This window comes from Pelodiscus sinensis, unplaced genomic scaffold, assembly GCF_049634645.1.
Source record: "Pelodiscus sinensis isolate JC-2024 unplaced genomic scaffold, ASM4963464v1 ctg228, whole genome shotgun sequence".
NCBI classification, from domain to species: Eukaryota; Metazoa; Chordata; order Testudines; family Trionychidae; genus Pelodiscus; species Pelodiscus sinensis.
Genome location: NW_027465917.1, coordinates 50,437 through 60,893, shown reverse-complemented (window position 1 = coordinate 60,893; position 10,457 = coordinate 50,437). Strand labels below are relative to the sequence as shown.

Sequence of the window (10,457 nt, the reverse complement as noted above, 5' to 3'; positions counted from 1 at the left end):
GGGCTCCCGTTTGTCAGGGGTGCTGGTTTCTCTGGAACACGGTGTCCTTCTCAGCAGACGCTTGGCTCGAGGAGGAAGACGCAAGGTGGTAAGGTTTCTGACTGCCTCTTATGTGTTTCTCTCTTGTTGCTCTCTCGTATTGGCCAATACGTTCTGTCTGTCTGTTTCTGTCTGTGTCTTTGTCCTTGCTCTGCTTCTGCCGTGTCCTTGTACAGCACACTTGCAGGCATTCCAGGTGAGCATCTTCAAGGGTTAAGGGCTCAGGAGCCAACGGGAATTCTGCAGGTACGCCAGTCGCGCAAGGGAGAGCGGTGGTGCGTCATGGCTGACTGACTCAGTGTTCTTGTAGAGGACCCGATACATAGGCGAGAGGGGGAGAAAGGGCTAAAGGATAGAATTCCCACAGCCACAGACCTTAGTGAGTGAGAGCTAACGCTGGGCTTTTTTGGCCACCCTTGCAGAGGAATCAGTGCGTGGCCGTGGGCGGAGAAGAAATCGTGCGAGATGGACTTGAGCTGCCTGGACGTGATTCTCGGAACACGGGAAGGGTGCTCAGCGTTCGGCCTTCCCATGGCTCTGTGTGAGTAAGAGGTGCGTGCTTTGAAATCTTCAAGCGTCCTGGCAGTATGTTTCTTCTGAGGCAGAGAGCTTTCTGCTGGGGCACGGAGCCTGGTGGGTTAGGGATTGGTGAAGGGGCAGTAGGCGGTTCAAGAGAGCGTGGATAGAGATTCAAAGCCTCCTTTCACTCCCCGTTCCTGTAGTGGCAGCGGGAGGTGGTGGCCGACGGTGGGAGGCTGCGGTGCGATGGTGGGAGGAGAAGCGATGCCGCGTCCTTGCGGACTGAAACGCTAAGTTGTTTGTTTGTTTTTTCCCCTCTGCTGTGTTCGGTAGCGAGCGATAAGAAGTCAACCCTCCCGGTGTCCTCCCGTCTGGGGATGGAACGGAAACGAGAACAGCGAGCTCGGGAGCTTGGTCGAAGCGAGGCGAGAACCGTCCGGCTGGGAGCAGAGCGGCCATCGCTTACCGGGAGATAAGTGTCGGGTCTGGAAATCTCTTGGCTTACGGCCCACTCGGGTCTAGGAAAGGAAGTCACGTTTGCTTAGACAGCGAGTCCGAGCGGAGGTTCCCGAGGTGCTTCCTTGGTAGTGGGAGAAACAGGGCTCCCGTTTGTCAGGGGTGCTGGTTTCTCTGGAACACGGTGTCCTTCTCAGCAGACGCTTGGCTCGAGGAGGAAGACGCAAGGTGGTAAGGTTTCTGACTGCCTCTTATGTGTTTCTCTCTTGTTGCTCTCTCGTATTGGCCAATACGTTCTGTCTGTCTGTTTCTGTCTGTGTCTTTGTCCTTGCTCTGCTTCTGCCGTGTCCTTGTACAGCACACTTGCAGGCATTCCAGGTGAGCATCTTCAAGGGTTAAGGGCTCAGGAGCCAACGGGAATTCTGCAGGTACGCCAGTCGCGCAAGGGAGAGCGGTGGTGCGTCATGGCTGACTGACTCAGTGTTCTTGTAGAGGGCCCGATACATAGGCGAGACGGGGGGAAAGGGCTAAAGGATAGTATTCCCACAGCCACAGACCTTAGTGAGTGAGAGCTCACGCTGGGCTTTTTCGGCCACCCTTGCAGAGGAATCAGTGCGTGGCTGTGGGCGGAGAAGAAATCGTCCGAGATGGACTTGAGCTGCCTGGACGTGATTCTCGGAACACGGGAAGGATCATCAGCGGTCGGCCTTCCCATGGCTCTGTGTGAGTAAGAGGTGCGTGCTTTGAAATCTTCAAGCGTCCTGGCAGTATGTTTCTTCTGAGGCAGAGAGCTTTCTGCTGGGGCACGGAGCCTGGTGGCTTGGGGATTGGTGAAGGGGCGGTAGGCGGTTCAAGAGAGCGTGAATAGAGATTCAAAGCCTCCTTTCACTCCTCGTTCCTGTAGTGGCAGCGGGAGGTGGTGGCCGATGGTGGGAGACTGCGGTGCGATGGTGGGAGGAGAAGCGATGCCGCGTCCTTGCGGACTGAAACGCTAAGTTGTTTGTTTGTTTTTTCCCCTCTGCTGTGTTCGGTAGCGAGCGATAAGAAGTCAACCCTCCCGGTGTCCTCCCGTCTGGGGATGGAACGGAAACGAGAACAGGGAGCTCGGGAGCTTGGTCGAAGCGAGGCGAGAACCGTCCGGCTGGGAGCGGAGCAGCCATCGCTTACCGGGAGATAAGTGTCAGGTCTGGAAATCTCTTGGCTTACGGCCCACTCGGGTCTAGGAAGGGAAGTCACGTTTGCTTAGACAGCGAGTCCCAGCGGAGGTTCCCGAGGTGCTTCCTTGGTAGTGGGAGAAACAGGGCTCCCGTTTGTCAGGGGTGCTGGTTTCTCTGGAACACGGTGTCCTTCTCAGCAGAAGCTTGGCTCGAGGAGGAAGACGCAAGGTGGTAAGGTTTCTGACTGCCTCTTATGTGTTTCTCTCTTGTTGCTCTCTCGTATTGGCCAATACGTTCTGTCTGTCTGTTTCTGTCTGTGTCTTTGTCCTTGCTCTGCTTCTGCCGTGTCCTTGTACAGCACACTTGCAGGCATTCCAGGTGAGCATCTCCAAGGGTTAAGGGCTCAGGAGCCAACGGGAATTCTGCAGGTACGCCAGTCGCGCAAGGGAGAGCGGTGATGCGTCATGGCTGACTGACTCAGTGTTCTTGTAGAGGACCCGATACATAGGCGAGAGGGGGAGAAAGGGCTAAAGGATAGAATTCCCACAGCCACAGACCTTAGTGAGTGAGAGCTAACGCTGGGCTTTTTCGGCCACCCTTGCAGAGGAATCAGTGCGTGGCCGTGGGCGGAGAAGAAATCGTCCGAGATGGACTTGAGCTGCCTGGACGTGATTCTCGGAACACGGGAAGGGTCCTCAGCGTTCGGCCTTCCCATGGCTCTGTGTGAGTAAGAGGTGCGTGCTTTGAAATCTTCAAGCGTCCTGGCAGTATGTTTCTTCTGAGGCAGAGAGCTTTCTGCTGGGGCACGGAGCCTGGTGGCTTGGGGATTGGTGAAGGGGCAGTAGGCGGTTCAAGAGAGCGTGGATAGAGATTCAAAGCCTCCTTTCACTCCCCGTTCCTGTAGTGGCAGCGGGAGGGGGTGGCCGACGGTGGGAGGCTGCGGTGCGATGGTGGGAGGAGAAGCGATGCCGCGTCCTTGCGGACTGAAACGCTAAGTTGTTTGTTTGTTTTTTCCCCTCTGCTGTGTTCGGTAGCGAGCGATAAGAAGTCAACCCTCCCGGTGTCCTCCCGTCTGGGGATGGAACGGAAACGAGAACAGGGAGCTCGGGAGCTTGGTCGAAGCGAGGCGAGAACCGTCCGGCTGGGAGCGGAGCAGCCATCGCTTACCGGGAGATAAGTGTCGGGTCTGGAAATCTCTTGGCTTACGGCCACTCGGGTCTAGGAAGGGAAGTCACGTTTGCTTAGACAGCGAGTCCGAGCGGAGGTTCCCGAGGTGCTTCCTTGGTAGTGGGAGAAACAGGGCTCCCGTTTGTCAGGGGTGCTGGTTTCTCTGGAACACGGTGTCCTTCTCAGCAGACGCTTGGCTCGAGGAGGAAGACGCAAGGTGGTAAGGTTTCTGACTGCCTCTTATGTGTTTCTCTCTTGTTGCTCTCTCGTATTGGCCAATACGTTCTGTCTGTCTGTTTCTGTCTGTGTCTTTGTCCTTGCTCTGCTTCTGCCGTGTCCTTGTACAGCACACTTGCAGGCATTCCAGGTGAGCATCTCCAAGGGTTAAGGGCTCAGGAGCCAACGGGAATTCTGCAGGTACGCCAGTCGCGCAAGGGAGAGCGGTGGTGCGTCATGGCTGACTGACTCAGTGTTCTTGTAGAGGGCCCGATACATAGGCGAGACGGGGGGAAAGGGCTAAAGGATAGTATTCCCACAGCCACAGACCTTAGTGAGTGAGAGCTAACGCTGGGCTTTTTCGGCCACCCTTGCAGAGGAATCAGTGCGTGGCCGTGGGCGGAGAAGAAATCGTCCGAGATGGACTTGAGCTGCCTGGACGTGATTCTCGGAACACGGGAAGGATCATCAGCGGTCGGCCTTCCCATGGCTCTGTGTGAGTAAGAGGTGCGTGCTTTGAAATCTTCAAGCGTCCTGGCAGTATGTTTCTTCTGAGGCAGAGAGCTTTCTGCTGGGGCACGGAGCCTGGTGGCTTGGGGATTGGTGAAGGGGCAGTAGGCGGTTCAAGAGAGCGTGGATAGAGATTCAAAGCCTCCTTTCACTCCCCGTTCCTGTAGTGGCAGCGGGAGGGGGTGGCCGACGGTGGGAGGCTGCGGTGCGATGGTGGGAGGAGAAGCGATGCCGCGTCCTTGCGGACTGAAACGCTAAGTTGTTTGTTTGTTTTTTCCCCTCTGCTGTGTTCGGTAGCGAGCGATGAGAAGTCAACCCTCCCGGTGTCCTCCCGTCTGGGGATGGAACGGAAACGAGAACAGGGAGCTCGGGAGCTTGGTCGAAGCGAGGCGAGAACCGTCCGGCTGGGAGCGGAGCAGCCATCGCTTACCGGGAGATAAGTGTCGGGTCTGGAAATCTCTTGGCTTACGGCCCACTCGGGTCTAGGAAGGGAAGTCACGTTTGCTTAGACAGCGAGTCCCAGCGGAGGTTCCCGAGGTGCTTCCTTGGTAGTGGGAGAAACAGGGCTCCCGTTTGTCAGGGGTGCTGGTTTCTCTGGAACACGGTGTCCTTCTCAGCAGACGCTTGGCTCGAGGAGGAAGACGCAAGGTGGTAAGGTTTCTGACTGCCTCTTATGTGTTTCTCTCTTGTTGCTCTCTCGTATTGGCCAATACGTTCTGTCTGTCTGTTTCTGTCTGTGTCTTTGTCCTTGCTCTGCTTCTGCCGTGTCCTTGTACAGCACACTTGCAGGCATTCCAGGTGAGCATCTCCAAGGGTTAAGGGCTCAGGAGCCAACGGGAATTCTGCAGGTACGCCAGTCGCGCAAGGGAGAGCGGTGATGCGTCATGGCTGACTGACTCAGTGTTCTTGTAGAGGACCCGATACATAGGCGAGACGGGGGGAAAGGGCTAAAGGATAGTATTCCCACAGCCACAGACCTTAGTGAGTGAGAGCTAACGCTGGGCTTTTTCGGCCACCCTTGCAGAGGAATCAGTGCGTGGCCGTGGGCGGAGAAGAAATCGTCCGAGATGGACTTGAGCTGCCTGGACGTGATTCTCGGAACACGGGAAGGGTCCTCAGCGTTCGGCCTTCCCATGGCTCTGTGTGAGTAAGAGGTGCGTGCTTTGAAATCTTCAAGCGTCCTGGCAGTATGTTTCTTCTGAGGCAGAGAGCTTTCTGCTGGGGCACGGAGCCTGGTGGCTTGGGGATTGGTGAAGGTGCAGTAGGCGGTTCAAGAGAGCGTGGATAGAGATTCAAAGCCTCCTTTCACTCCCCGTTCCTGTAGTGGCAGCGGGAGGGGGTGGCCGACGGTGGGAGGCTGCGGTGCGATGGTGGGAGGAGAAGCGATGCCGCGTCCTTGCGGACTGAAACGCTAAGTTGTTTGTTTGTTTTTTCCCCTCTGCTGTGTTCGGTAGCGAGCGATAAGAAGTCAACCCTCCCGGTGTCCTCCCGTCTGGGGATGGAACGGAAACGAGAACAGGGAGCTCGGGAGCTTGGTCGAAGCGAGGCGAGAACCGTCCGGCTGGGAGCGGAGCAGCCATCGCTTACCGGGAGATAAGTGTCGGGTCTGGAAATCTCTTGGCTTACGGCCCACTCGGGTCTAGGAAGGGAAGTCACGTTTGCTTAGACAGCGAGTCCGAGCGGAGGTTCCCAAGGTGCTTCCTTGGTAGTGGGAGAAACAGGGCTCCCGTTTGTCAGGGGTGCTGGTTTCTCTGGAACACGGTGTCCTTCTCAGCAGACGCTTGGCTCGAGGAGGAAGACGCAAGGTGGTAAGGTTTCTGACTGCCTCTTATGTGTTTCTCTCTTGTTGCTCTCTCGTATTGGCCAATACGTTCTGTCTGTCTGTTTCTGTCTGTGTCTTTGTCCTTGCTCTGCTTCTGCCGTGTCCTTGTACAGCACACTTGCAGGCATTCCAGGTGAGCATCTCCAAGGGTTAAGGGCTCAGGAGCCAACGGGAATTCTGCAGGTACGCCAGTCGCGCAAGGGAGAGCGGTGGTGCGTCATGGCTGACTGACTCAGTGTTCTTGTAGAGGGCCCGATACATAGGCGAGACGGGGGGAAAGGGCTAAAGGATAGTATTCCCACAGCCACAGACCTTAGTGAGTGAGAGCTAACGCTGGGCTTTTTCGGCCACCCTTGCAGAGGAATCAGTGCGTGGCCGTGGGCGGAGAAGAAATCGTCCGAGATGGACTTGAGCTGCCTGGACGTGATTCTCGGAACACGGGAAGGATCATCAGCGGTCGGCCTTCCCATGGCTCTGTGTGAGTAAGAGGTGCGTGCTTTGAAATCTTCAAGCGTCCTGGCAGTATGTTTCTTCTGAGGCAGAGAGCTTTCTGCTGGGGCACGGAGCCTGGTGGCTTGGGGATTGGTGAAGGGGCAGTAGGCGGTTCAAGAGAGCGTGGATAGAGATTCAAAGCCTCCTTTCACTCCCCGTTCCTGTAGTGGCAGCGGGAGGGGGTGGCCGACGGTGGGAGGCTGCGGTGCGATGGTGGGAGGAGAAGCGATGCCGCGTCCTTGCGGACTGAAACGCTAAGTTGTTTGTTTGTTTTTTCCCCTCTGCTGTGTTCGGTAGCGAGCGATAAGAAGTCAACCCTCCCGGTGTCCTCCCGTCTGGGGATGGAACGGAAACGAGAACAGGGAGCTCGGGAGCTTGGTCGAAGCGAGGCGAGAACCGTCCGGCTGGGAGCGGAGCAGCCATCGCTTACCGGGAGATAAGTGTCGGGTCTGGAAATCTCTTGGCTTACGGCCCACTCGGGTCTAGGAAGGGAAGTCACGTTTGCTTAGACAGCGAGTCCCAGCGGAGGTTCCCGAGGTGCTTCCTTGGTAGTGGGAGAAATAGGGCTCCCGTTTGTCAGGGGTGCTGGTTTCTCTGGAACACGGTGTCCTTCTCAGCAGACGCTTGGCTCGAGGAGGAAGACGCAAGGTGGTAAGGTTTCTGACTGCCTCTTATGTGTTTCTCTCTTGTTGCTCTCTCGTATTGGCCAATACGTTCTGTCTGTCTGTTTCTGTCTGTGTCTTTGTCCTTGCTCTGCTTCTGCCGTGTCCTTGTACAGCACACTTGCAGGCATTCCAGGTGAGCATCTCCAAGGGTTAAGGGCTCAGGAGCCAACGGGAATTCTGCAGGTACGCCAGTCGCGCAAGGGAGAGCGGTGATGCGTCATGGCTGACTGACTCAGTGTTCTTGTAGAGGACCCGATACATAGGCGAGACGGGGGGAAAGGGCTAAAGGATAGTATTCCCACAGCCACAGACCTTAGTGAGTGAGAGCTAACGCTGGGCTTTTTCGGCCACCCTTGCAGAGGAATCAGTGCGTGGCCGTGGGCGGAGAAGAAATCGTCCGAGATGGACTTGAGCTGCCTGGACGTGATTCTCGGAACACGGGAAGGGTCCTCAGCGTTCGGCCTTCCCATGGCTCTGTGTGAGTAAGAGGTGCGTGCTTTGAAATCTTCAAGCGTCCTGGCAGTATGTTTCTTCTGAGGCAGAGAGCTTTCTGCTGGGGCACGGAGCCTGGTGGCTTGGGGATTGGTGAAGGTGCAGTAGGCGGTTCAAGAGAGCGTGGATAGAGATTCAAAGCCTCCTTTCACTCCCCGTTCCTGTAGTGGCAGCGGGAGGGGGTGGCCGACGGTGGGAGGCTGCGGTGCGATGGTGGGAGGAGAAGCGATGCCGCGTCCTTGCGGACTGAAACGCTAAGTTGTTTGTTTGTTTTTTCCCCTCTGCTGTGTTCGGTAGCGAGCGATAAGAAGTCAACCCTCCCGGTGTCCTCCCGTCTGGGGATGGAACGGAAACGAGAACAGGGAGCTCGGGAGCTTGGTCGAAGCGAGGCGAGAACCGTCCGGCTGGGAGCGGAGCAGCCATCGCTTACCGGGAGATAAGTGTCGGGTCTGGAAATCTCTTGGCTTACGGCCCACTCGGGTCTAGGAAGGGAAGTCACGTTTGCTTAGACAGCGAGTCCCAGCGGAGGTTCCCGAGGTGCTTCCTTGGTAGTGGGAGAAATAGGGCTCCCGTTTGTCAGGGGTGCTGGTTTCTCTGGAACACGGTGTCCTTCTCAGCAGACGCTTGGCTCGAGGAGGAAGACGCAAGGTGGTAAGGTTTCTGACTGCCTCTTATGTGTTTCTCTCCTGTTGCTCTCTCGTATTGGCCAATACGTTCTGTCTGTCTGTTTCTGTCTGTGTCTTTGTCCTTGCTCTGCTTCTGCCGTGTCCTTGTACAGCACACTTGCAGGCATTCCAGGTGAGCATCTCCAAGGGTTAAGGGCTCAGGAGCCAACGGGAATTCTGCAGGTACGCCAGTCGCGCAAGGGAGAGCGGTGGTGCGTCATGGCTGACTGACTCAGTGTTCTTGTAGAGGGCCCGATACATAGGCGAGACGGGGGGAAAGGGCTAAAGGATAGTATTCCCACAGCCACAGACCTTAGTGAGTGAGAGCTAACGCTGGGCTTTTTCGGCCACCCTTGCAGAGGAATCAGTGCGTGGCCGTGGGCGGAGAAGAAATCGTCCGAGATGGACTTGAGCTGCCTGGACGTGATTCTCGGAACACGGGAAGGATCATCAGCGGTCGGCCTTCCCATGGCTCTGTGTGAGTAAGAGGTGCGTGCTTTGAAATCTTCAAGCGTCCTGGCAGTATGTTTCTTCTGAGGCAGAGAGCTTTCTGCTGGGGCACGGAGCCTGGTGGCTTGGGGATTGGTGAAGGGGCAGTAGGCGGTTCAAGAGAGCGTGGATAGAGATTCAAAGCCTCCTTTCACTCCCCGTTCCTGTAGTGGCAGCGGGAGGGGGTGGCCGACGGTGGGAGGCTGCGGTGCGATGGTGGGAGGAGAAGCGATGCCGCGTCCTTGCGGACTGAAACGCTAAGTTGTTTGTTTGTTTTTTCCCCTCTGCTGTGTTCGGTAGCGAGCGATAAGAAGTCAACCCTCCCGGTGTCCTCCCGTCTGGGGATGGAACGGAAACGAGAACAGGGAGCTCGGGAGCTTGGTCGAAGCGAGGCGAGAACCGTCCGGCTGGGAGCGGAGCAGCCATCGCTTACCGGGAGATAAGTGTCGGGTCTGGAAATCTCTTGGCTTACGGCCCACTCGGGTCTAGGAAGGGAAGTCACGTTTGCTTAGACAGCGAGTCCCAGCGGAGGTTCCCGAGGTGCTTCCTTGGTAGTGGGAGAAATAGGGCTCCCGTTTGTCAGGGGTGCTGGTTTCTCTGGAACACGGTGTCCTTCTCAGCAGACGCTTGGCTCGAGGAGGAAGACGCAAGGTGGTAAGGTTTCTGACTGCCTCTTATGTGTTTCTCTCTTGTTGCTCTCTCGTATTGGCCAATACGTTCTGTCTGTCTGTTTCTGTCTGTGTCTTTGTCCTTGCTCTGCTTCTGCCGTGTCCTTGTACAGCACACTTGCAGGCATTCCAGGTGAGCATCTCCAAGGGTTAAGGGCTCAGGAGCCAACGGGAATTCTGCAGGTACGCCAGTCGCGCAAGGGAGAGCGGTGATGCGTCATGGCTGACTGACTCAGTGTTCTTGTAGAGGACCCGATACATAGGCGAGACGGGGGGAAAGGGCTAAAGGATAGTATTCCCACAGCCACAGACCTTAGTGAGTGAGAGCTAACGCTGGGCTTTTTCGGCCACCCTTGCAGAGGAATCAGTGCGTGGCCGTGGGCGGAGAAGAAATCGTCCGAGATGGACTTGAGCTGCCTGGACGTGATTCTCGGAACACGGGAAGGGTCCTCAGCGTTCGGCCTTCCCATGGCTCTGTGTGAGTAAGAGGTGCGTGCTTTGAAATCTTCAAGCGTCCTGGCAGTATGTTTCTTCTGAGGCAGAGAGCTTTCTGCTGGGGCACGGAGCCTGGTGGCTTGGGGATTGGTGAAGGTGCAGTAGGCGGTTCAAGAGAGCGTGGATAGAGATTCAAAGCCTCCTTTCACTCCCCGTTCCTGTAGTGGCAGCGGGAGGGGGTGGCCGACGGTGGGAGGCTGCGGTGCGATGGTGGGAGGAGAAGCGATGCCGCGTCCTTGCGGACTGAAACGCTAAGTTGTTTGTTTGTTTTTTCCCCTCTGCTGTGTTCGGTAGCGAGCGATAAGAAGTCAACCCTCCCGGTGTCCTCCCGTCTGGGGATGGAACGGAAACGAGAACAGGGAGCTCGGGAGCTTGGTCGAAGCGAGGCGAGAACCGTCCGGCTGGGAGCGGAGCAGCCATCGCTTACCGGGAGATAAGTGTCGGGTCTGGAAATCTCTTGGCTTACGGCCCACTCGGGTCTAGGAAGGGAAGTCACGTTTGCTTAGACAGCGAGTCCGAGCGGAGGTTCCCAAGGTGCTTCCTTGGTAGTGGGAGAAACAGGGCTCCCGTTTGTCAGGGGTGCTGGTTTCTCTGGAACACGGTGT

The 10,457-nt window shown here is 56.7% G+C and overlaps 1 long non-coding RNA gene across 1 annotated transcript; it reads left to right on the top strand.

The window, feature by feature from the left end:
• The first annotated feature begins 313 nt into the window (after positions 1–313).
• On the top strand, positions 314–2,192 carry LOC142824951 (uncharacterized). The gene is made up of 3 exons (XR_012899502.1): positions 314–591; positions 892–1,748; positions 2,049–2,192. It is a non-coding gene; the product is annotated as an uncharacterized LOC142824951 (long non-coding RNA).
• The last annotated feature ends 8,265 nt before the right edge of the window (positions 2,193–10,457 follow it).